This window comes from Rhineura floridana, chromosome 6, assembly GCF_030035675.1.
Source record: "Rhineura floridana isolate rRhiFlo1 chromosome 6, rRhiFlo1.hap2, whole genome shotgun sequence".
NCBI classification, from domain to species: Eukaryota; Metazoa; Chordata; class Lepidosauria; order Squamata; family Rhineuridae; genus Rhineura; species Rhineura floridana.
Genome location: NC_084485.1, coordinates 13,935,564 through 13,959,981, shown reverse-complemented (window position 1 = coordinate 13,959,981; position 24,418 = coordinate 13,935,564). Strand labels below are relative to the sequence as shown.

At 43.8% G+C, this 24,418-nt stretch overlaps 1 protein-coding gene and 2 pseudogenes across 1 annotated transcript in view; 1 reads left to right on the top strand and 2 right to left on the bottom strand.

The window, feature by feature from the left end:
- The window catches only part of LOC133386464 (7SK snRNA methylphosphate capping enzyme-like), a 47,261-nt pseudogene extending 32,063 nt beyond the window's left edge, over positions 1–15,198 (bottom strand).
- NTSR1 (neurotensin receptor 1) overlaps positions 1–24,418 on the top strand; it is a 161,188-nt gene that overhangs the window by 110,319 nt on the left and 26,451 nt on the right. The gene's annotated exons all lie outside the window — the stretch shown is intronic.
- LOC133388188 (U1 spliceosomal RNA) lies at positions 10,548–10,675 on the bottom strand (annotated as a pseudogene).

Below are 24,418 nucleotides of genomic sequence, written 5' to 3'. Positions count from 1 at the left end.
CATGTCAGTTTAGGGTGGAGGTATGGAGAAGTGGGGGAGGGGATCTGGTTCAACCTGAAACCATACTGAAAAACATCCCTTCTCTTGGTTTGAATTTCCCTTTCATTTCTCGAATCTTTTGGAATAAGGCTCTTGTTCTACCTTTGGACAGGGTGTATTTTATCACCCTATTTGTTTAATGTATAGGCAGAACATATCATACAGAAAGCGGAATTGGACCAAGATGAAAGAGGTGTGAAAATTGGAGGGAGAAATATCAATAATTTAAGATATGCAGACGATACCATACTACTAGCAGAAACCAGTAATGATTTGAAACTAATGCTGATGAAAGTTAAAGAGGAAAGCACAAAAGCAGGTCTAGGTCCTGCTTGAGGGCTTTCCACAGGCATCTGGTTGGCCATTGTGAGAACAAGATGCTGGATTAGATGGGCCACTGGCCTGATCCAGAAGACTTTACTTATGTTCTTATGTAACTTCCCATGTGCATAATGGTGCATAAGATTTTTAGTTAGCAGAAACCAGGAATGATTTGAATCGAATACTGTTGAAAGTTAAAGAGGAAAGCACAAAAGCAGGACTACAGCTGAACATCAAAAAGACTAAAGTAATGACAACAGGAGATCTATGTAACTTTAAAGTCAACAATGAGGACATTGAACTTGTCAAGGATTATCAATACCTCAGCACAGTCATTAACCAAAATGGAAACAATAGTCAAGAAATCCAAAGAAAGCTAGGACTGAGGGCAGCTATGAGAGAAATAGAAAAGGTCCTCAAATACAAAGATGTATCACTGAACACTAAAGTCAGGATCATTCAGACCATGGTATTCCCAATCTCTATGTATGGGTGTGAAAGTTGGACAGTGAAAAAAGTGGATAAGAGAAAAATAAACTCATTTGAAATGTGGTATTGAAGGAGAGCTTTGCAGATACCATGGACTGCAAAAAAGACAAATAATTGGGTGTTAGAACAAATTAAACCAGAACTGTCACTAAAAGCTAAAATGATGAAACTGAGGTTATCATACTTTGGACACATCATGAGAAGACTTGATTCACTAGAAAAGACAATGCTGCTTGGAAAAACAGAAGGGAGTAGAAAAAGAGGAAGGCCAAACAAGAGATGGATTGATTCCATAAAGGAAGCCACAGACCAGATCTGAACAGAGTGGTTCATGACTGATGCTATTGAAGGTCACTGATTCATAGTGTCGCCATAAGTTGTAATCGACTTGACGGCACATAACAACAACAATTTTTGTACAATAATTATTGTAGTAGTTCTCTTTGTCCCAACTAAGATTAAAGCCTCAAATCTGTTCCTTATTTGATCTTTATATTCTTCTGGAATGTTATTTAAATTGTATTTTGGCATTATGATTGCTTTGTTCTTCTTTAGCTTTACTCTGATTTTCGATACGACCAGTTCATGATCTCTACCGCAGTTTGCTCCTGGTCTTGTTCTCACAGAAAGTATGGAACTTCTCCATCTTCTGCTTCCAATTATATAATACATTTGATTCTTCTATTGACCATTTGGTGATGTCCACGTGTACAGTCATCTTTTTGGTTGCTCAAAAAATGTGTTTGGCTTCACAGATTTCAATAAGTCTCTCTACTGCTTCATTTCTGTCTCCTAAGCCCCATTTCCCCACAAGTCCTAGTTCTTCTCTGTTCCCTACTTTTGCATTCCAGTCCCCTATGATTATCAGAGCATCCTGTTTTGGTGTGTGATCAATTTCCTGTACTTCTGCATGCAATCTCTCCATTTCCTCTGCTTCTGTATTTGTCATTGGAGCATAGACTTGTGTGATGGTTATGTTTATAGATTTCTCATTAAATCTCATTGATATCACTCAGACCTTGTGCTGTAGCTCCTAATTGCTTTTGCTGTGTTACTCTGTTCATAGGGTTTTCATGGTAAGAGGTATTCAGAGGTGGTTTACCATTGCCTTTCTCTGAGTTTGGATGCATCTTAGTCTTGCGTCTTAGCTTTGACCATTCCCCAAACCTCTGGAACAGATTTGAGAAGGGCATGGGGCAGGGGCAGGAGGGGGAGGAGGAGGGAAGTTCTGTTGCACACACAGAAACCTTGCACTGACAGGACATGTTCATTGCATACCAACTTGAATTGGAACACCATTGCTGAGACAGGACAGGTTTCAAAGGGCAGAAGTGGCTTGCTAGGTGGGGTGGAGCTGCTATGCTAGCTTCTTGCTAGGTGGATCACAGTTGAAAGATTAATCATTATCATCATCATTTTAATTTTGTTGTCCCCCTCTCACCCGGAATGTGGGTCCCGAGGCAAATTACATAGATTTAGAAATACACAGCATGCATAAAACCATACAGAAAATTTAAAAAAAACAAAAGCATACAAAAAACCATACATAAACAAATCCATACAATCCTTCAAATCCTTAAAAACATCAGTATAATGGCATAAAGGATAGAAATGTAAACAAATGCTTGCATTAAAGATGGGTCTTCAGCAGCCTTCTAAAAACGGGAAGAGAGGGATCACTCACAGGGAAGGTCAACATGGTGCAAAAACACCAGCAGGAGTGCCAGATTGGCGCTGCCAGTGTATTTGCGCTTCACCAACCTCCCTGCCGTCTCACCTCTCCTCTAGCAACAGTGACTCATCTGCCAGGAAGCTAGCACAGTGGCTCCACCCCACCTGCTGAGCGCCAAAGGACATTACTGTGCAAATCTGTTGAGCAACTTCAGTACTTTCTAACGGATAGCCATTGGCCGCAAACTGATGGACACTCAACATTTGCTGAAAATGGTTTGTAACAATGTTAATCCTGCTTCTGCAAAAGAGATGTGCTTTTCTCCGGACACTTCTGGTTCCAGACGAATGAAACTAATTTAATCAACTACTCTAACAATCAAAGTGCTTGAAGTTAATTAAACGTACATTTCCAATGAAAGCCCAAAAGATTTCAGGCATGAGATTAGTTGCTTCTGAATTACAGCCACGAAGAACAAAACAGAGCCTTAATAAGAAAATATTTGCTGCATAATTGCAAAATCAGTTTCCTTAATGATTTGCACTGCTGGTAACACCGAGAAAAATGAGGAGGAAATTTGCCATACAATGAAACCATGTATCTATTTCCTGTGTTTCACAGTAGGAGAACAAACCCAATTAGGTTTAAACATCTCTCTAGACTCCAGTGCAAAGATACAACTTCTATACATGCTTCGATTGGCGGGCTGAACAGTTCAATTTGCTAACATTGTCCATTGATATTCCAGCTATTTTCATCTCTCTTGCTTTAACTGTTTCACACAAGCTACCATAGCTAGCCCAAATTTGTAGTAGTGGCAAGATTTGCATTTATTTATATCACTTTCTCTGGGTGGACTCCAACATTATCTCAAATCGTGTTGGTGTTATCTATGCAAAAATGATTATCTGGAGTCCATCCAGTCAACCAAGCAGAGAACTGATGGGTATAGATACAAACCTGGGACTAACACATCTAAGACCAAACCTCTCCCAAGGGCAGACTTTCCCAACCTTGGGTCCCCAGATGTTGTTGGACTACAACTCCAGTCATCCCTGACCATTGGCCATGCTGGTGAGGAATGATTGGAATTGTAGTCCAACAATAACTGGGGATCCAAGGTCAGTAAATGCTGGTATACAGTAATAAGTCTACCTGTACTTTAAGATCTTCTTTGGAGGCTCAGTTCTTTGTTTCCCCATTGTCTAAGGTATGGCAGATGGTTACTTCGACAGAGCCTTCTCAGCAGTGGCACCAGAAGTACAAATACACTGGCAGGAGTGCTGGATTGGCTCTGCCACAGCATTTGCACTTGCATTTGCAAGGTCCTTCACATGGCCTTGCCCCTACCCTTCTCCTTCTCAGTAATAACCACCTGCCAGGAGGCTAGCATAGTAGCTCCATCCCACCTGGTGAGCCACTTCTTAGTAGTACTAAGATTATGGAATTCCCTTCCCAGGATGATTAACTCTATTTCCTGCTTTTTGGCACTTTGATGCCAGCCAAAGATGCAGTGAGCTTTTGATAGTATGTAAGTGAAAACTCTGCTTCATGGTTCTGGTACTTAACTATGGCTTCTGGCTTTGCTGTTTTGCTGTGTCAATATTTTTCTTGCCTATTTTATGTTTTAATGGATCCCTGTTCCCCTCACATAGCAACAGTTCCAAGTGTTTCCTGGGAAGAGGGATCGCGGAGTTGGGAGTTGGAGGCATTGCTTGGCAGTGGTTCCGCTCTTACTTAGCAGGCCGTCTCCAGAAGGTAGTGCTTGGGGAACATTGCTCGACGCCGTGGGTTCTCCAATGTGGGGTTCCGCAGGGGTCGGTTTTGTCTCCCATGCTTTTTAACATCTACATGAAGCCATTGGGTGCGGTCATCAGGAGTTTTGGAGTGCGTTGTCATCAGTACGCTGATGACACGCAGCTCTACTTCTCCTTTTCATCATCTACAGGTGAGGCTGTCGATGTGCTGAACCGTTGCCTGGCCGCGACAATGGACTGGATGAGAACTAACAAACTGAGGCTCAATCCTGACAAGACTGAGATGCTGCTGGTGGATGGTTTCTCTGATCAGATGGTGGATACATATCCTGTCCTGGATGGGGTTACACTCCCCCTAAAGGAGCAGGTCCATAGTTTGGGAGTCCTCTTAGACTCTTCCCTCTCACTCGAGGCTCATGTAGCCTCGGTGGCACGGAATGTGTTCTACCAACTTCGGTTGGTAGCCCAGTTACGTCCCTATTTGAGTAAGGAGGACCTCACATCAGTTGTACATGCTCTGGTAACCTCGCGTTTGGACTACTGCAACACTCTCTACGTAGGGCTACCTTTGAAGACAGTTTGGAAGCTACAGCTAGTGCAAAATGCGGCAGTCAGATTGCTAACTAGAACCAAGTGGTTCGAGCATATAACACCTGTTCTGGCTCACCTGCACTGGCTCCCAATATGCTTCCGGGCCAGATTCAAAGTGTTGGTATTGACCTATAAAGCCCTATACAGTGCGGGACCATGATACCTGTCGGAACGCCTCTCCCGGTACGAACCGGCCCGTACACTACGGTCTTCTACGAAGGCCCTCCTCCGGGTCCCGACTCATAAGGAGGCCCGGAGGGTGGTGACAAGATCTAGGGCCTTCTCAGTGGTGGCCCCCAAACTGTGGAATAGTCTCCCCAAGGAGGTGCGCTTGGCGCCGACACTATTATCCTTTCGGCGCCAAGTTAAAACCTTCCTCTTCTCTGAGGCATTTTAATCTCAATTTAAATTAATTTCAATTTAAGTTAATTCAATTTTAAATATGTTGTAATTGATTTTAGTTTGTGTTGTTTTTATATGCTCTGTTGTATTGTACTGTGTGATTTTATTGTACTTGTGATTTTATTGTACTTGTGTTCACCGCCCAGAGAGCTATTGCTAGTCGGGCGGTATAAAAGCTGAATAAATAAATAAAATAAAATAAATAAAATCCATTGTTAAACTGCTTTATCATGGGAAAAGGGAGTGCTTGTTCAACTGCTCCAGGAATTATAGTTCTGTGAGAATAGGGGTTTCCTAACAACTCTCAGCACCCTTAACAAACTACAGTTCCCAGGATTCTTTGGGGGCAGCCATGATAGTTTTAAATGGTATAATATAGCTTTAAATGTGTAGTCCAGATGGGGGCTTGGGCAGAGACTTAATTCACTCTGCCTGCCAGTCCCCAGTCACATGAGAAAACAGGATTTGCTAAGGCTGTGCTAGGCCGCCTCCAATGCAAGTCAAAGCCTGATTCGGCAATCTGGATCTGACTGCAATTTGGTTTGGATCAATCCTCACCCATTCCAATCCAGAAACCCAAATCTTGTACTCCCATTCACTTGCACTGGGACACCAAAATGACCATGACTTCTTTGGGGTGTTTTTTTCTTGCTTATTTTTCTTGCAAGGAGTGCAAGGAGTTTTCAAACACGATCGCCCCCTCAAGAGAGAATTAATCCTGCCAAATTTCAAACAGGTAACTCCAGCGGGTTTTGTGCTAGCCACTTTTAAAGATTGTTTTTCCCCCAAAAAAATAAAGTGTTTTTTTAAAGACTGGACTGCACTGATTTATGTAATGTTACACTATGAGTGCTGCTTGTCCACAGACTGTATAAAATGTAGGGTTTTACACAGCTCCCTCACCTAATGAAGTGGACTGCCTTCAAGTCAATTCCACCTTATGGCGACCCTATGAATAGGGTTTTCATGGTAAGCGGTATTCGGAGGGGGGTTACCGTTGCCACCCTCTGAGGCTGAGAGGCAGTGATTGGCCCAGGATCACCCAGTGAGCTTCATGGCTGTGTGGGGATTTGAACCCTGGTCTCCCAGGTTGTAATCCAACATTCTAACCACAACACCAACTGGCTCTCACTGACGTAATACAGGGCACCAATCTGGGGCCCAAATCTTCCCTGTTCTGACCTGGCCCAATCCAGATCTGACCTCAGATTAATTTAAGTCCTCTCCATCTGCTCTGTAGCAACTTTTACCAGCCTCAACCCAATCCAGATTCAGCACAAGTCAGATTGTTTCAGTTTGGGATTCAGGCAAATTGGTTGTACAGCCCTAGCATCTGCGGTTAGCTCCACCCCAACCTCCTTAGACTGCTGAGCACTACCATTTAACTCACCCCCTGACCCTGCTCAGATACTCCAGCTCTCACAACGATGCATATGAATTAGGGCTGTACACAGATCCCCCCAATCTCTCCCTCTGCTCAGCAGCTGTTGAGCCAAAGAAGAGATCCTGGGGGAGGCTACTAATGGCACGCACCAAACCTACCTCTCCAAAGCGGCTACAGTTGCAAACTGTGGTGAGGGCGCAATGTTTGGGGTGCACAAAGGCAGTCTTGGCAGTGTTGTTGTGGTGCTGAGTGCTCTTCATCCTTGCAGCAGCAGCAGGGCTAAGTGCTCTTCCTCTTCCTCCTCACAGCAGCTGTCACCTGGGCCATGAGCCACAAGGCAGGCGAGTGATTGAGGTTGCGCTCTCCTTTCTGAAGGCTCATCCCTTTCTCCTTTCCTGGCCAGGTTTCCTTGTTAACAGGCAGAGCACTGAGTACTCTCAAGGGATGGACTGGGATCCCTGTGCTTGCACCCACATATAGACGCTGTACCCCTGCAGGGCTGCTACTTATCTGCTGATAACAGAAATAGCGATGATGTGGGGCAGCCGTCCAGGCAGGAAGGAGAGCCATGCTGCCTCTTCTTCCTTCTTGATGCCCCACCCCATGACAGCCTCTGGTCGCTCTGCATCATCCAGTTTAACCCCCAGTAATGCATGGCTGTCTGAACCCAACTTGGCTGAGGCCCCAAAACATCCTAATGGGCCTGATTTGGCTCAGGATTCGGGACTCAGCCGAATCTGGTGCACAGCCCCAATATGAATCCTATGTATCAATGACAAACCCATCCTTACAGTGCCAGTCCTTAAGTAGCCAAATGGCACTTCTCATCTGAAGAGGGAGGAATCAGCAGATTTGGGGAACCTCACAGGTTTGCAGAATTATTAAAAAATAAGAAAAAAAAACTGAAGGTGGGGACCCAAAAACAAATAGATGAAAACAGGGCAAGCTCAGTAGCCACTGAAAACAGAATATCTGGGGGTTGGGGGGGGGAGAAACCAGGGAGGATGGTGAACAGAATAGAGTATCCAGGAAAAGGGCAAGACTGGCTGGGTGCCTGGAACTCAGAATAGGAGCAGCCCACTCTGCGACATTTTTGTTTATCATATTGTAGCTTTCCTTCCAACTATCAGTGTTCTTCTGTGTACAGTTTCAAAGGTCACATCTGTAATCCATAACAGACTGTATCAATTTTGAAATGAGTTAGCAGGCTGTATGAACAGCATTTGACAAGCTACTTTCCCTTCTTTTTTCAGGGTTCCCCACAAGCTCTTTCTCTCCCTCCCTCCCTCCCTCCCTCTCTCTCTCTCTCTCTCTCTCTTCCGTGCAAGTGTGAAAAAGCTGCGTGGGGAAGGTGATTGCACTGAAGGGGAAAGGATTAAGCAGCCTCTCTCCATGTACTCTTCCTCTGTCACTTGCAGCCTGCTAAAAAGAAAAAGAAAATATGCAGAGGAAATAATCCTGGGACTTTGCATAACTTATCATAGTTTGAATTTGAGCCTCCAACTTGCTTATGCAGGCTATCAGGGTGGTTCTGTGATCCAACCTCTCAAAACAAATCTATCCAGCTACTACAGATGATTTGTAATCAGTTCCCCAGTAGGAGATGATACTCAGCTGCCGACTGCAAATGCTAAGATGGGTACCTGGAAAGAGAAATCTAATTTTAATTGGCTACACTGAACATCATGACTGAGTTATTACCCAAGGTTATTTTGTTCCTTCTCCTGACATTCCCAGGTAATGAGTTTCCTAAAATTTGTCATTCTCCCATTTCCCTAGCATGAAATAATGTCCGTGGCCTTCAGTGATGACCCCCTAGGAAACATATCCCCTGCTGTGCTGAAAAGAGCATCCTGATGAAAGGGATTGCACATAGTTTTTGTAATGTGAGTAGGAACTCAAGTGAATTAGAAATGTGAGTAGGAACTCAGGTGAATTAGAAATAGTTGTATGGGGGAATCAGTTGGGGGTGGGACCAGCAGGAAAATGAAAGAAGAGCTCTCTGTCTGGGGTAGAGCATTACAGCTCTTGATTCTGCAGCAACACACTGTCAAGTAAAGTTTGTTCCTTCTAACCAGTATTTGTAGTTCATTTCAAATCTTGTAAATATGACAGTTTTCAAAGGCACTGATACTCTTGTCCTCAGACTAGATGGAAGAGGGAGGCTTGTGGATCCCGTAGGCACCCACCTGGGGATGGGGGTGGGAGGCAGAGAAGAGCTCAGTGGTGGAGCACATGCGTTGTATGCAGACAATCAAAGGTTCAGTCCTATCCCTGATATCCCCAAGTACAATGGCCTCAGGTAACAGCCTACGAAACAGCAAGGCCATGTCCTAAACCAAATGTCACTAGGGGCAAAGAGCATCATTAGTGCCCCTTCCATTTGTTCAGGTTTTGAATTTTTTTTTTAAATAGTGTTTAGTCAGCACCAGCCCAAGTTATTTAGTGTTTACATGAGGGAAGCCATGATTTTGTCATGCAATTTATTTATTTATTTATTATTTGATTTATATCCCGCCCTTCCTCCCAGCAGGAGCCCAGGGCGGCAAACAAAAGCCCTAAAAACACTTGAAAACTCCATAAAAACAGACCTTAAAATACATTAAAACAAAACAACGTTAAAAACATTAACAAAAAAAAGCTTTAATATTTAATATTATCAAATCCCATCACTCCTAGGGGGGACTTGCTCCTCTACTCTGCTCAAAGCTCATGAGAATCAGGAAGCCCTGTATGCTACCCACTCTGACTGTGGATGGTTGAAAAACTTCTCTGGAGCTTTTGAAAAGAATTTTAAAAAATGGAACAGAGACAGTACTGCAACTCATAAAGAGATCCACTGAAATGCAGATTCTGACGCATACTCATTATCTGAACTGGGTCATGATTCCCCCAAGATAGGATCAGGTGAGTCTGCTTTGGAATCTGAGTTCTACAAATTCCTCCCTAATCCCTAGCTAAACCCCCACCCCCAAAGTTCAGCCCATTTCATAAATTTGTTGCACACTTTGTATTCATGATGTTGAATCCATAAATTTGCATGCACGTACCCAATCACAATTACTCACTTGCTGGCCAGAGCATTTGCATTATTTCAAGAAGAGTTTTTACATTCTTGTTCTGCCTTTGCTCACTTTCTTATTTGCCACCTTTGTATTCTGCCCTCCCTGCTCCCGCAAATGAGCTCAGGGAGGCACATGCATGGAGCCATCTCATTTTGACTCAGAATTATTGTTGCTAGTGCAGATGTATCTAAAATCAATTGAGATACAGGGTGGGTTTTTAAAAAAGAAGTTCCACATTGGGTTTTCATTCTATGCAACTCTGAAGTTCTTGTTATTTTTTCCGCTTACTCCCTGGACATCTAGAAAAAGCAGGGAGAAAAACCATTGTTCATCAATCAGTGAAGGCTGGTGGTTCTGATGTCAGTGGGGCAGTGAATCTGCTCTGAGTTTTAGTCTGAACTTTCACGGAGCTGTCCAAGGTGCAGAGTGGATTGACTGCCCCTCTGACATCAGAGTCACCAGTCTCCACTATCGTCAATGCATTTCTCAAATGAAAGTGTTCCTTTCATCAGTTCAGATCTCTGGCCCTAATCTGATGCTCTCCCATGCGCCTGGGTGGGCCACAACACTGGACTCGCAAAACCATTCTTGACATTTCCAAAAGAAATGAAATATGGCTGGGTTTTCCAATGACCCCTATTTTAACAAGGAAGGAAAATAATGTTTTGTTTCAAGAAGGTGTACACTCTTTATCAGTCATGTGGGTTCAAGCCCACCTTTCTTTGACAATATAATGTTCATGCCGAGCTCTCTGGTTCCACCTGCTCATCCATCTCAAGCAACTTTCCCAATTGTTTGTTTTCAATTATTTCTCAGCATGAGAGGTTGCAAATTATGCAGTTGAGTTTCCTGCATTTGGAGAAATCAGAGGGGTCATCACACCCGGAGTGCAATGGATGAGCCTCACCCTGGGAAAACCACCTTCATGATCATGATATCCCCTGCCAGTAAGACTAAGTAGACTACTGCATTCTTGCAAGTAATCAGTTAGAATGCTTGACAAGGAAGTTTATCATCTCACTTTTAGTTTTTTCCTCTCTAAAACAATTTCCATGTTACCTTGCCCCTCTGACTACAGCTCTTTGTCGCCCATGTTCTGTTTGGATAGATTACTAACACGCAAGTGTTGCCGATAAGTCATGTAGGCTTTGTCCAGAAAGTCTGGGGATCTGGATCATGTTGGGTTATAAAAAAAAAGAGAGATATCCCTTAAATTAAGAAGTGGTTGTATGGGTGATGCTTTCAAGTTGTCTGAATCGCTTCCCTGATTTTGGAATTCTGAACTGTGGTTGTACAAGTGATACTTCGAAATCAACTGAACTGCAACCTCACTTTCAGAGTTCTAAACCGTCTGGTCTTCCTTCCATGCGCTATACTTGTGTGATTGGAACAGATTTCAGTTCCTACAGTTCATTTATGTCTTTTCCTCTCCTCTTTGTCAGTGATTGTTCCTGTAGAGAAAGTGGAGACATTGTTCTCCCTCTCTCATAATACTAGAACGTGGGGCCATCCAATGAAGCTAAATGTTGGCAGATTCAGGGACAGACAAAATAAAGTACATCTTCACACAGTGCATGGTTATTATGGAATTTGATCCCAGAAGAGGCAGCAGTCGCCACCAACTTGAATGGCTTTAAAAGAGGATTAGGCCCATTCATGGAAGGTAAAGCTGTCAATGCCTACTAGCCACAACACTTATGTTCTACCTCCACTGTCAGAGGCAGAATGCCCCTCAATACCAGTTGATGGGAATCGCAAGTGGGAGAGTGTTGTTGCACTCAGGTCCTGCTTGTGGGCTTTCCATGGGCATCTGGTTGCCCACTGTGAGAATAGGATGCTGGACTAGATGAACCTTTGGCCTGAACCAGTAAGATTTTTCTTGTGTTCTTATGTATGCATTTATCCAACATGGGGGGGGAGCCATCTTGAAATGATTGTCTGAACAATTGTGGCATTTTAACAATGTGCAGACATGTGCGCATCAGCAAAACATTGCACAAAAGGAAGCTTGAAGAAGTTATATCTGTGTTGACCTCAAGACTGTGTCTTTTTGCTGTGTTGGATCAGTGCTCATATAATCATCAGTAACATGGAATCGGGGGAGAACCAAATGAACCGATACCACTAAAAATTGCAGCAAACTTTCACGTACTCCAAATCTGGAACAGATAGAAAATCTGAACAGTAGCCATTCTCCTAACTAAAATGGATTTCAGGATGTAGAATGCAATAGAATGTGTGTGTGTGTATATATATATATATTAGATGAATAAACAGCTCCACAGAGTCAAAATGGATCTGAAATTGCAGCTTAGAATATTTAGGACCAAACTACACATTAATACTCATATTATGTAAATAGTGAAGCGCTTTTGCTTTTAACAGAAAGCCGCCTTGGGAGGCTGTGAGTTTAAATGCGTGAGTGAGGAAGGAGAGGGGATGCTTAATCCTTTCCCTGCTGCTGTGCTCCTGATGAGAATTCCTCCAGTGCCTGTTATTCCATGCGTGTGTGCACAGACACACACGCACGCACACATGCCTATTATTAGCAATCAGAGCTTTTCTCCCTTTGTGAATAGCAGATAAGGAAGGCAATTCCAACTGGCATCCTGGCAGGGGGAGAGTTAAAGCCTTTCCTCCCATTGTTATGTGCCTTCAAGTCGCTTACAACTTATGGTGACCCTATGTATCTGCAACCTCCAGTAGCATCTGTTATAAACCACCCTGTTCAGATCTTGTAAGTTCTTGTAAGTTCAGATCTTGTAAGATCTTGTAAGTTCAGGTCTGTGGTTCCCTTTATGGAATCAATCCATCTCTTGTTTGGCCTTCCTCTTTTTCTACTCCCTTCCATTTTTCCCAGCGTTATTGTCTTTTCTAGTGAATCAAGTCTTCTCATGATGTGTCCAAAGTACGATAACCTCAGTTTCATCATTTTAGCTTCTAATGATAGTTCTGGTTTAATTTGTTCTAACACCCAATTATTTGTCTTTTTTGCTGTCCATGGTATCTGCAAAGCTCTTCTCCAACATCACATTTCAAGTGCATTGATTTTTCTCTTATCAGCTTTTTTCACTGTCCAGCTTTCACATCCATACATAGAGATCGAGAATACCATGGTCTGAATTATCCTGACTTTAGTGTTCAGTGATACATCTTTCCATGTGAGGACCTTTTCTAGTTCTCTCATAGCTGCCCTCCCCAGTCCTAGCCTTCTTCTGATTTTTTGACTATTGTCTCCATTTTGGTTAATGACTGTGCCGAGATATTGATAATCCTTGACAAGTTCAATGTCCTCATTGTCGACTTTAAAGTTACATAGATCTCCTGTTGTCATTACTTTAGTCTTTTTGGTGTTCAGCTGTAGTCCTGCTTTTGTGCTTTCCTCTTTAACTTTCAACAGTATTCGATTCAAATCATTCCTGGTTTCTGCTAACTAAAAATCTTATGCACCATTATGCACATGAGAAGTTACATAAGAACATAAGTAAAGTCTTCTGGATCAGGCCAGTGGCCCATCTAATCCAGCATCCTGTTCTCACAATGGCCAACAAGATGCCTGTGGAAAGCCCTCAAGCAGGACCTGAGTGCAAGAGCACTCCTCCCTCCTATGGTTTCCAGCAACTGGCAATCCACACATTCAGACTGGTCTCAAATCACTTCCAAGCTGCTTCAAACACCACCACTGCCCCTTGCAGCTGGGATTCCTGATGAGATGGGACAGAACACCAAAGAAGGAAAGCACCTTGGGACCAAATTTGACCAGAAAAAAAGGGAAGGAAATGGTTAAGCATCCCCTGCACCCCTCCTCACCATTCCTCCACACAAAATCACAGCTCCCAAAACTGCTTCTCATTTTTTTTAAGCATTAGGGCTTCATTACACAAACTTATTTATTATTTTATTTATATCCTTCCCTTCCTCCCAGCAGGAGCCCAGGGTGACACATTTATATGTAATGTGTCGCTTGCCTCATACAAGACTTCCATAGGCCTCTTCAGGTATTTAATGCTATGAAGAGGAAACCATTTAGCTCCATCCCAGCCACCAAGCAGCTCCCTCATGCTGGCTTGTGCTACATCGGAATCCCAGAGCTTCCTGTACTCATGGAGATTTCCCACACATTTTAGATCTCTGGAAGACTGGGATTCTAAAATGTGCAGGGAGCAGGGGTGTAGTCATCTAGAGTCTCAGAGGGTCTTAGACCCCATATTTTTTGGGAGCAGGGTCCCAGCAGAGTCCCTATGTCTCCAGCATCTTATAAGCCAATCAGCATGAATGGGGAGTGTTTAGCTACTGAGAAGAGTCTTCTAACATGCTTCCTTGTCCTTTCCTGCTGATTGGAGTCAATCAGAGTGAAAGGAGGTGAGTCAGCCACTGAGAAGACTCTTCTCAGTAGCTAACACTCTCCTCTCACGCTTATTGGCTCCTAGGGATTACTGTTGTTGTGGGAGAAGGCATTAGCAAGGATCTCATTCCCAACCCTGCAGCAAAAAAGGGGGGCTGTGACTTAACACAAAGGGACCCTTCATTTCTGAATTCGCCACTATAATATTGGCAGGGAGCCTCTGTGAGTACGCAAGGCTCCTAGAGGCTACTGGTACCTATTAGGACTGGCACAGCAGAAGGCAGGGAGGCCAACAATAGGGGAAGCCAGAGCCAATGGCAAGCAGAGCCAACTAACTGTAGTTTTATCCCCATCATCCTCCCTGGTGAATTCTACAAAGGCAACACTAAGACTAAGCTGACAGCTAGTACCACCCCCAAAACTGCTTGTCTAGAAGGCAGGCAGGCAGGCAGCAGCTGGCTGAACGGCAGACTTAGTTTGGTGGTAGTCAGACCTCATCTGGAATATAGTGTCTAGTTCTGGGCACCAGACTTTATAGACAAACAGAGGCCAGTTCAGAGGAGAGCAATGAAGATGGCCAGCAGTATGGAAAACAAGTCCAGTGCAGAAAACGAGTCCAGTGAAGGGCCGTGGCTCAGTGGTGCAGAAGGTCCCAGATTCAATCCCCAGCATCCCCAGGTAGGGCCAGGAGAGACTTCTTATCTGAAACCCTGGAGAGTCATTGCCACTCAGTGTAGACAATACCCAGCCAGGTGGAGCAATGGTTTGACTCAGTAGAAGGCAGCCTGGAGGAGAGTGCTGAGGGAGGCCAGGATGTCACTCTTCAAATCTACGAAGGGCTGCCACTCAGAAAAGGGCCGGATCCATTCTCTGCTGATCCAGGAGGTGGGAAAAGATCAAATGAGCTTAAGGAAGGGCAGGTTTTGGCTGAACGTTGGGAGATATATCATGACGTTAGGAGTGTGACAATGCAGCCAGTTACCTAAGGCACGGATGGGGAAGCTCAGGCCTAGGGGCCACATGCGGCCATTCAGGTCTCTCCATCTGGCCCTCAGAACTCTCCCAAGGTCATGGCCCATCTTGCCAGGCTGCAACCAAGGATTCCAGCTGGCACTGGCTGTCCACCTATCCATCCTCGCGATGAGGAGGGAGGGGAGGAGGAGAAGAGAGAAACCTCTGGAGGGTTAGACGTAATATTTTAGTACTTTCCACTAACCCCTTGGTTTGCCATTAGCATAGCACCACCTTATAACCTGCCTGAACCCAAACCCAAACGCACACCTCTGCAATGGGCCAGCAGTTACTTTCAACAACTGGCACAAATTTGCAGTAATATATTCCCTCCGCCCCCATTCTCTTCTACTCAGATGCACAAATTCCACATTCATAACTTCAAGCCATTTCTTCTTTTGAATCGCACCTAAGAACATAAGAACATAAGAAGAGCCTGCTGGATCAGGCCAGTGGCCCATCTAGTCCAGCATCCTGTTCTCACAGTGGCCAACCAGGTGCCTGGGGGAACCCCGCAAGCAGGACCCGAGTGCAAGAACACTCTCCCCTCCTGAGGCTTCCGGCAACTGGTTTTCAGAAGCATGCTGCCTCTGACTAGGGTGGCACAGCACAGCCATCACGGCTAGTAGCCATTGATAGCCCTGTCCTCCATGAATTTGTCTAATCTTCTTTTAAAGCCGTCCAAGCTGGTGGCCATTACTGCATCTTGTGGGAGCAAATTCCATAGTTTAACTATGCGCTGAGTAAAGAAGTACTTCCTTTTGTCTGTCCTGAATCTTCCAACATTCAGCTTCTTTGAATGTCCACGAGTTCTAGTATTATGAGAGAGGGAGAAGAACTTTTCTCTATCCACTTTCTCAATGCCATGCATAATTTTATACACTTCTATCATGTCTCCTCTGACCCGCCTTTTCTCTAAACTAAAAAGCCCCAAATGCTGCAACCTTTCCTCGTAAGGGAGTCGCTCCATCCCCTTGATCATTCTGGTTGCCCTCTTCTGAACCTTTTCCAACTCTAGAATATCCTTTTTGAGATGAGGCGACCAGAACTGTACACAGTATTCCAAATGCGGCCGCACCATAGATTTATACAATGGCATTATGATATCGGCTGTTTTATTTTCAATACCTTTCCTAATTATCGCTAGCATGGAATTTGCCTTTTTCACAGCTGCCGCACACTGGGTCGACATTTTCATTGTGCTGTCCACTACAACCCCGAGGTCTCTCTCCTGGTCGGTCACCGCCAGTTCAGACCCCATGAGCGTATATGTGAAATTAAGATTTTTTGCTCCAATATGCATAATTTTACACTTGTTTATATTGAATTGCATTTGCCATTTTTCCGCCCATTCACTCAGTTTGGAGAGGTCTTTTTGGAGCTCTTCGCAATCCCTTTTTGTTTTAACAACCCTGAACAATTTAGTGTCGTCAGCAAACTTGGCCACTTCACTGCTCACTCCTAATTCTAGGTCATTAATGAACAAGTTGAAAAGTACAGGTCCCAATACCGATCCTTGAGGGACTCCACTTTCTACAGCCCTCCATTGGGAGAACTGTCTGTTTATTCCTACTCTCTGCTTTCTGCTTCTTAACCAATTCCTTATCCACAAGAGGACCTCTCCTCTCATCTCGATCTCCACTCGAGGCCATCCTTCCTCCAGTCCCCAAGTAGCTTTCAGCAAATCTCTGTTTTGCACTGCGTAGCTGTAGCTGACTGCAGGGCATCATCTCCGTACGCAACAGATATCTCTGCTATTCTCTGCTAGGATCACCTGCCTGTTCTATTGTTGCTATCTCTCTGGATCCAGAACAATATTATATAGAGAACTAGTCTCCGGGACATTCAATATTAGCCACCTTTTCAAAGGGTGTTGATGCTATTTGTTGACTTGGTTATTCCAGAGAATGCACACAACATTCCTCCCAAATTGTTCCATCCCTATGCTTTCGCTATTTCCCCCCCTCTCTTTTGGTTATGTAGCAGGCCTTGTTAAAACAAACATTCAATGCAATTGCATCACAGGCTTTCTGGTGTGAACTGACCTTGTGCTATTGCCACCTGTGCAAAAGGGCGGTCAGTGGTGTGGTTGTTGATAGTATGTAAGCCTTGCCTCTTGCATGATTTCTGACTCTCTCCCTCCATTTTGGTTGTTTGTTGAGCGGCAGAGAGGAGGGCTAGTAAAACAATTCTTAGTTACTTGCTTGTTTGAATTATGTAGAGGTAGATCGAGAGGATATGACTCACGTCTCAGCATGGCTAGGAGGTGATTATTATTACATCTACTGCCCCTTTATTGCCCAGCTGGTGGCTGGTCTGGACAGATATAAATATGTAATGCAGCTGAGACTCAGCCACATATGAGCCTTCCTCTTGGCACAATTCTTTTCAGAAGGAGAAAAGTTTCCCTCAGCTTGGCTGCTTAAGATGAAGGAGAATATGTAAGTCTTCCCGCCGGCATGAACTGGCCCCATGTGATTGTCTTCATTTGACCACTGCTTTCTGGTAAAACTGATATGACAAAGGGAAGCCTTGTCAATTTCGTATCTGCCTTGTGGGGTTTCTGTTTATTTAATTCATGTATTCATATGGGCACTGGTGCTGATGTGCAATCGTGGCATGTCCTTCTAAAATAGAACTTTAAAATTCCACGCGGCAGATCTGCAACTGCAGAAGAAAGGACTAGACAGGTGCTCCGAGGATTTCAGTGGGTCTATTCGAAACACGACTAAGGGCACAATCCAAATGTTGGCTGCTGCCCAGCATGGCTTAACAGAGTGGTGGGGCCACTGCTACATCCACAGCTCTGCCACACATGCTGGCGGGGTGGACGGTACAGGACTGGCAAATCTCTGTGCCAGCCTGCCACATGACCATAGTGGGGCCCACCTGGGATCCAATGGATCCTGGGTCAGCTCAGCGCCGCCCTACCTCCGGAATGTCCTGTTTTAGAGTTTTCTGCTGGCTGCACTTCTGCCCACCTGCACATTTGGCAAGCAGAACGGGAAACTTTGCACTGGCAGAGTGATGCTGGCAGCACTCTACAGGTGGAGGCTGGTGGAGATCAGCAGGGTTCAGTAGAGGACATCTATCTCCACCCAGTTCAGCACCCTTCCATCAGCCTGGCATCAGTGGGGTTTGGATTGTACCCTGAAGGGAGCAATCCTGAGTGACGGAAGCCAGCATAATTTATGCCAGTTTAAATTAAGCCAGTGTAAAGTACACCAGATCCAAACCCCATTCAGGCTACTGCTGGCTGAGCTGGCCCAAGCCTGGCATAGGGAAAACAAGCCTTTCAAATAGGGTTTGACTTACACCACCCTTTTGGCTGGTGTAAGTTCCAGCAGGTTGCCACATCATATGGCAGAGGTGAACAGAGTTAGGATCCAGTGCCCATTTTTCAGAGTTTATGCCAGCATAAATTAAACTGGTCTCGACTGAGCCAGGAAGAGTTATGCCGATGTAGCCCAGCTGAGCCAGGAACCAGCTGGTTGAGCCAAAGAGCCACCAGATCCTAACTCGCTCATCCCAGGGCATCATGGGTTTGGACTGCACCCTAAGTCTGCATCCAACCCATAACTTTTGTTAAAAGGGGGAGGGGAAAGAATTCACTGAATTGTGCAACGTAACTCTCACCTAGGTGGAAGAAAGAGCTTCTGTCTGTTTCTTGGAATGGAAGAAATTGGGGCAGCAGCTACACACCCACCCACACCAGTTCAGTGCTATATTATTACAGTACACAGCAGCTGGAGGTTAGCACATGTCAGATGGAGAGCAAAATGAAAGTTTAATGCTTAGTTCTTTCATAAATGCTAGAAATTACTTTGGTGCTGAGGAAATAATTGCATTGCACAAACGTTAGCAGAGAAGGAACCGAATTGCTTTTTATCTCCAGCAATCAGCAGCCTGATAGCCAGGTGGAAGTAGGTTAGTGCCTCATTCTGTCTTGCTGGCAGCAAATAGGAGGCACCATTGGCTTGTTTCCAGTGGGAATTTAGCAGACTACTGATACCGTTGAGTATCCATGCTAGGATTAGCTCCATCTATTGCCATCCACTTCCACTAAATGTTTCAGCCAACGCTTTCTCTGCAAAGGCAATCATTCTATAGTACAGAGACTCTAGGGCCTGACTGCCATTTCACACTGCTGAGATTATTATATTGGGCACTGTTGATTCACCACTAATCTAGGACTGTCCCTTTTGGTTTCTCATTTTTCCAATCCACGCGTCCATATCAGTTTGTAATTTAAAAAAAAGTGTGTGTGTTTTAAAAAGTCTTCATCAGTATTTTAGTACAATTTTTTCGTAATATACATAATTTGTACGCAATTTTATCTAATATACATATTTTTACAAAGCAACTTTCCTTAAAACACTTTCCTTAAAACAAAGCATTTTGTATGTAATTTTCACTAATATATGCACGCTGCCTGTCTCACACCCAGGGAGAACCAGCCTTCTGCCAGTTGCAGACTCTCAGTCTGAAGGCATCTGGTGACTTTCTCCTATCATTCAGTTCACTGCACAGGCTCTCACCCTTTGCAGGAACTACACAATCACTTTACACCCTCCCCACTATCAATCTCCTCTGAATTGGTTTTTTTAAAAAACAGAAGAGGGTAGGGCCTCACCCTTGGGACTCTCTAAGTGGATCCCCAAGGGCAGCTGGGCTTTTATCCCCCTTGACCCAGCCAAGAGCTGATGCAAGAGACTGAAAGATTGACTGCAGCCTCTCTCTGGATTCAGAGTCAGCCAGGGGGGTCTCCAGTCCTTGCAGCACCTACCAGAGACCTCAGCTGTCTTGAGAGACGGCAACCCAGAGGAGCAAGCAAGCACTCAGATGCTCAAGTACTCACTCCCAGGGCAGGTCTTCTCCAGTCCCGCAGTGCTGCAGCTGTCACGGCAGTGATTCATCACTATATATGTTGAGGTGCAATTAAACCAATTATGGATAATATATGTTAGGGGCAATAACAATCCCACTCAGTACTACTTAGATGGTTGTGCTTTGAGTGCCCAGCTGAGTCAATAAAAGATTAATAATATGCATTAGATATGCAACAGATCCAGCATTTGGATCTGCCTTGCAAAAATCACATCTCCATTTTTTGGATCAATGTCAAATCTGTATGGCAAAGTGAAAATATCCACAGACACAAAAGGGGCAGGTTTCACAAATCCCAAGTTTGGTGGTAGACAGTGCTTGAGCAGAGAGTGCTTGAGGGGTGACATGATTGCACTCTTTAAGTACCTGAAGGGCTGTCACATAGAGGAGGGTACAGATTTGTTCTCTGCTGCCCCAGAGGGCAGGACTAGGTCTAATGGTTTTAAGTTGCAGGAGCGTAGATTCAGATTGGACATTAGAAGGAACTTCTTGACAGTAAGGGCAGTTCGGCAATGGAACCGACTGCCTAGGGAGGTGGTGGGATCCCCTTCGCTGGATGTCTTCAAGCAGAGGCTGGACAGCTATCTACGGGAGATGCACTAGCTGTGGATTTCCTGCTGTGAGCAAGGGGTTGGACTCGATGGCCTACAAGGCCCCTTCCAACTCTATGATTCTATGATTCTATGAGCAGAAGTTCCATCCAATTCTGCTGGAATAATTGGATGTGAGAGAAAGCAGCACATTTTGGGAAATCATATCAGCCTACCCTTTGCAACTTGGCACTCAAAAACAATCACTACAAGTTTCCCTGCTATCAATCCAAGTTTAATGCTATAGGAAATGTCCAGTAAATGGGCGCAATATTTTAAATGTTTCCAAGATTTTTAAACTGCCATGAATCCATTAATCTTTGGAGGCGCCGCTCCCATGAAACTTTAATTCATCTCATGATTCTGTAGTGACCATAAACAATCCCAGTCCCACTTTCGCTCTATATATGACATCTCCCAAGCCCTCAGTTCAGTGATTTCCATGGAGAAAGAACATTGTTCATCCTCTCCCTTGTTTCATAAGAAGAAAGCAATGGTGCGTTGTTGTTTTCTAGCCAGCAAGCATATGCGAGCCCAGAGTATGGAAAAGGTGCCAACAAGATTAGCTGAAAGCACAAAATGGTCTTAGTCCTGCAGAAAGCCTGGTGTTGACTGTTTCATGCTGTTGCCTATAAAACAAGTAACCACTTAGAGGTTTTATAACAATCTAGTATATAAATTTTGTTGTTGATTTGTTAAATAAAATGGTCATGGCAGTAGATGGCTGTGGAAGGGGAGGAACCAAATGGCAATTGGTCCTAAGCCAAGGTGATGGAGGAGGCCTCACTGTTTCACATCTCCCTCTGATGTAACCAGGTCAACAAACTGATAACAGAGACAGGTCTGGGAGACAACAGCCAAATGGAGTTGGTCCAGCCAAATATGTGAAAGGGACCTGGCTACCTCATCTCTCCCTCTGAAGCATCCAGCTGCAGAGTGGAAATGAAGTGAGAGAGAAGGGGGAAAGACTTACCAACCCAAATGCAGTTCATTAACCAATTTGTGATCTGCCCAGATGTTTCACAAACCTTCGCCAGCCCAGCTTTTGCAAATCCCAAGGAGGCAGCTAAAATTGAAGAAGTAGGCCTCCATACAGGGCATGTAGGCTGTGTCTGGCTTGGTAGCAGGCATACAGCAAATGGGGAGGGGGCAAATGAGGGCATTGCTCCCCCAAAATGATAATTCTGCCCCCCCCAAATGAGAGCAGCTATGAGAGAACTAGAAAAGGTCCTCAAATGCAAAGATGTATCACTGAACACTAAAGTCAGGATCATTCAGACCATGGTATTCCCAATCTCTATGGATGGATGTGAAAGTTGGACAGTGAAAGTATAAGAGAAAAATCAACTAATTTGAAATGTGGTGTTGGAGGAGAGCTTTGCACATACCATGGACTGCAAAAAAGACAAATTGGGTGTTGGAACAAATTAAACCAGAACCATCACTAGAAGCTAAAATGATGAAACTGAGGTTATCATACTTTGGACACATAATTGGAAGACACAATTCACTAGAAAAGATAATAATGCTGGGAAAACGGAAGGGAGTAGAAAGAGAGGAAGGCCAAACAAGAGATGGATTGATTCCATAAAGGAAGCCACGGACCTGAACTTACAAGATCTGAACAGGGTGGTTCGTGACAGGTGCTCTTGGAGGTTGCTGATTCATAGGGTCGCCATAAGTCATAGTCGACTTGAAGACACATAACAACAACAAACTTCACAAATCATAGTTCCTAATTAAAATGTATAAATTGGGATTTATTTTTGTCATTGCCTAAGAAAACAGGCTAGAGCTGCAAATGCAAAGGCCAAAAGAAAGAATCAGTTGAAATGACTTGCATGAACATTTACGTGAAGTCAATTGATTTGATATTTGATTTGCTGTTGTTATTGGGTTTGAAAGCCATTGCTGAGATGATGCCTCTTTAGAGGAGCATGGCTAGCCTACAAGCCAGCTTTAAACCTGCCACGGCACCCGAAGTAGGAATCCTTGAGGAAACTGTAATTCTATGGAAAGAGGGAAGGGGCCTGAGCAACCTTGCAGTACAAATGTCTCCATAAGCAGAGCTTGGAAAAGTTACTTTTTTGAACTACAACTCCCATCAGCCCAATCCAGTGGCCATGCTGGCTGGGGCTGATGGGAGTTGTAGTTTAAAAAAGTAACTTTTCCAAGCTCTTTGATGGATGCTATGATATTTAAACTGGTTTCAAAGCAGTTTAAAATTCTAGTGCACATATGGATAAAATTTCATTCAAAACGTGACAGATCTTTTTTATTGCATTTGATGTTTGAGGTGCCCTCGATTAGATTCAAGCACAAGTTAATTTCATCCCCATTTGCTTTATTTAAAAAAACCCCACATACATTGGTTTTTAGAAGTGCTATAACTTGGATTTGCTCGTCCAATCAATTCTAATCCTCTGGGGCAGAGGTTATTGGCTATTTAGATCACTAGCTACACAGAGACTAGTCATTAAAATCCACACCAAAAACACAGCTTTCTGGAGGGAAAGGAAGAAAACAGAGCTCAAGGAGAGCCCAGATGATGATGATGATGATGATAGATGAATGAATCTACAATCAGAAATTATTGATACAGTAATGTGCTACCTTATGTCACAGCAACCCAAAGTCATCCTGCTGTCTATTTTGATAACAAGGTAAATGGCTTATTTCAGTTAACATGGGGGCAACAAAATATTGATGAAACAGGATGGAGTAAGGGAACCATAAACTTCTCAGGAAGATTAATTTAGCCCCATCCTACACCCAAGATTTTGCCACTTGAATGCATGTGTTTGGTGGGTAGAGATTTCATCTTCTCTGCCATTTTACAGTTTTCACCATAGGTCTCTCTATAATTAGAGAATGAGATGATGCACAAAGAACAGTGACACTGTATGGGCAGTGGGCACCTTGGCAGGCTTGGGGTCGCAGGAAATGTCAGAGCTCACCATTCTTGGGACTTGTAGCTCCTCCAGACAACCTGCTAATTGAACGTTCATCCTGATGTGCTTGCGCAAAACTTGTTATAGAGAAGCATGCACAATGTGCGATTGTTGAAAGAAGCTGATCCAATGCTGAGGGCAAGGCTAAAAGCACAGAAACTCAGTGAACATGGCACTGCCTTTCATGCAAGTAATGTGTGCTTGGATTTATACCCCTGTACATGCTTCCTTGGAAGTAAACTGCATTGGAAGTAAACAACATAATATTCTGCTGCTGTATATTTCATTGAAAGAAGGAGATTTAAGGTAATCCTGTAAATCACAGAGTTGGACAGGGCCTTGTAGGACCATCTCATCCAATCACTGCTTGATGTAAGATTTACTAAATTATTATTATTATTATTACTACTACTACTACTACTACTACTATTGGAGAAATTTGATTCAATTCACATTTAAAGGTGAACCAACCTAATTCACAGTTTTTGAAACAATATGTGAACTAAAACACAGCCATCCTTCAAAATTTGCACTTCCCCCAATTTTACAATGCATTCTCCAGACCAGTGACGTGCGCTAAAATGTATATACTATGTCAGTGAAAATAATGTAGAAACATTCATTATATTTGGGGAAATTGCTCACAACAATGTGTATATTAGACCAAATGACATATGAAGATGTGTATATTAGGAGAAATTCACCATTAAAATGCTATTGAATTTTCATGAGTACATTTCTTTTTTAAAAAAATAAATAAATCACAAACGGATGCGGAAGTGTGGAGAAATGGATGTAAGACTGGGAAAATGAGAGACTGAAAGAACTGAAACTGACAGATCTTTCCACTCCTTAGCATTGGGGTTATGTCTTATATCTGGCCCTCATCCTCAAGGAATTCAAGACAGGTAACA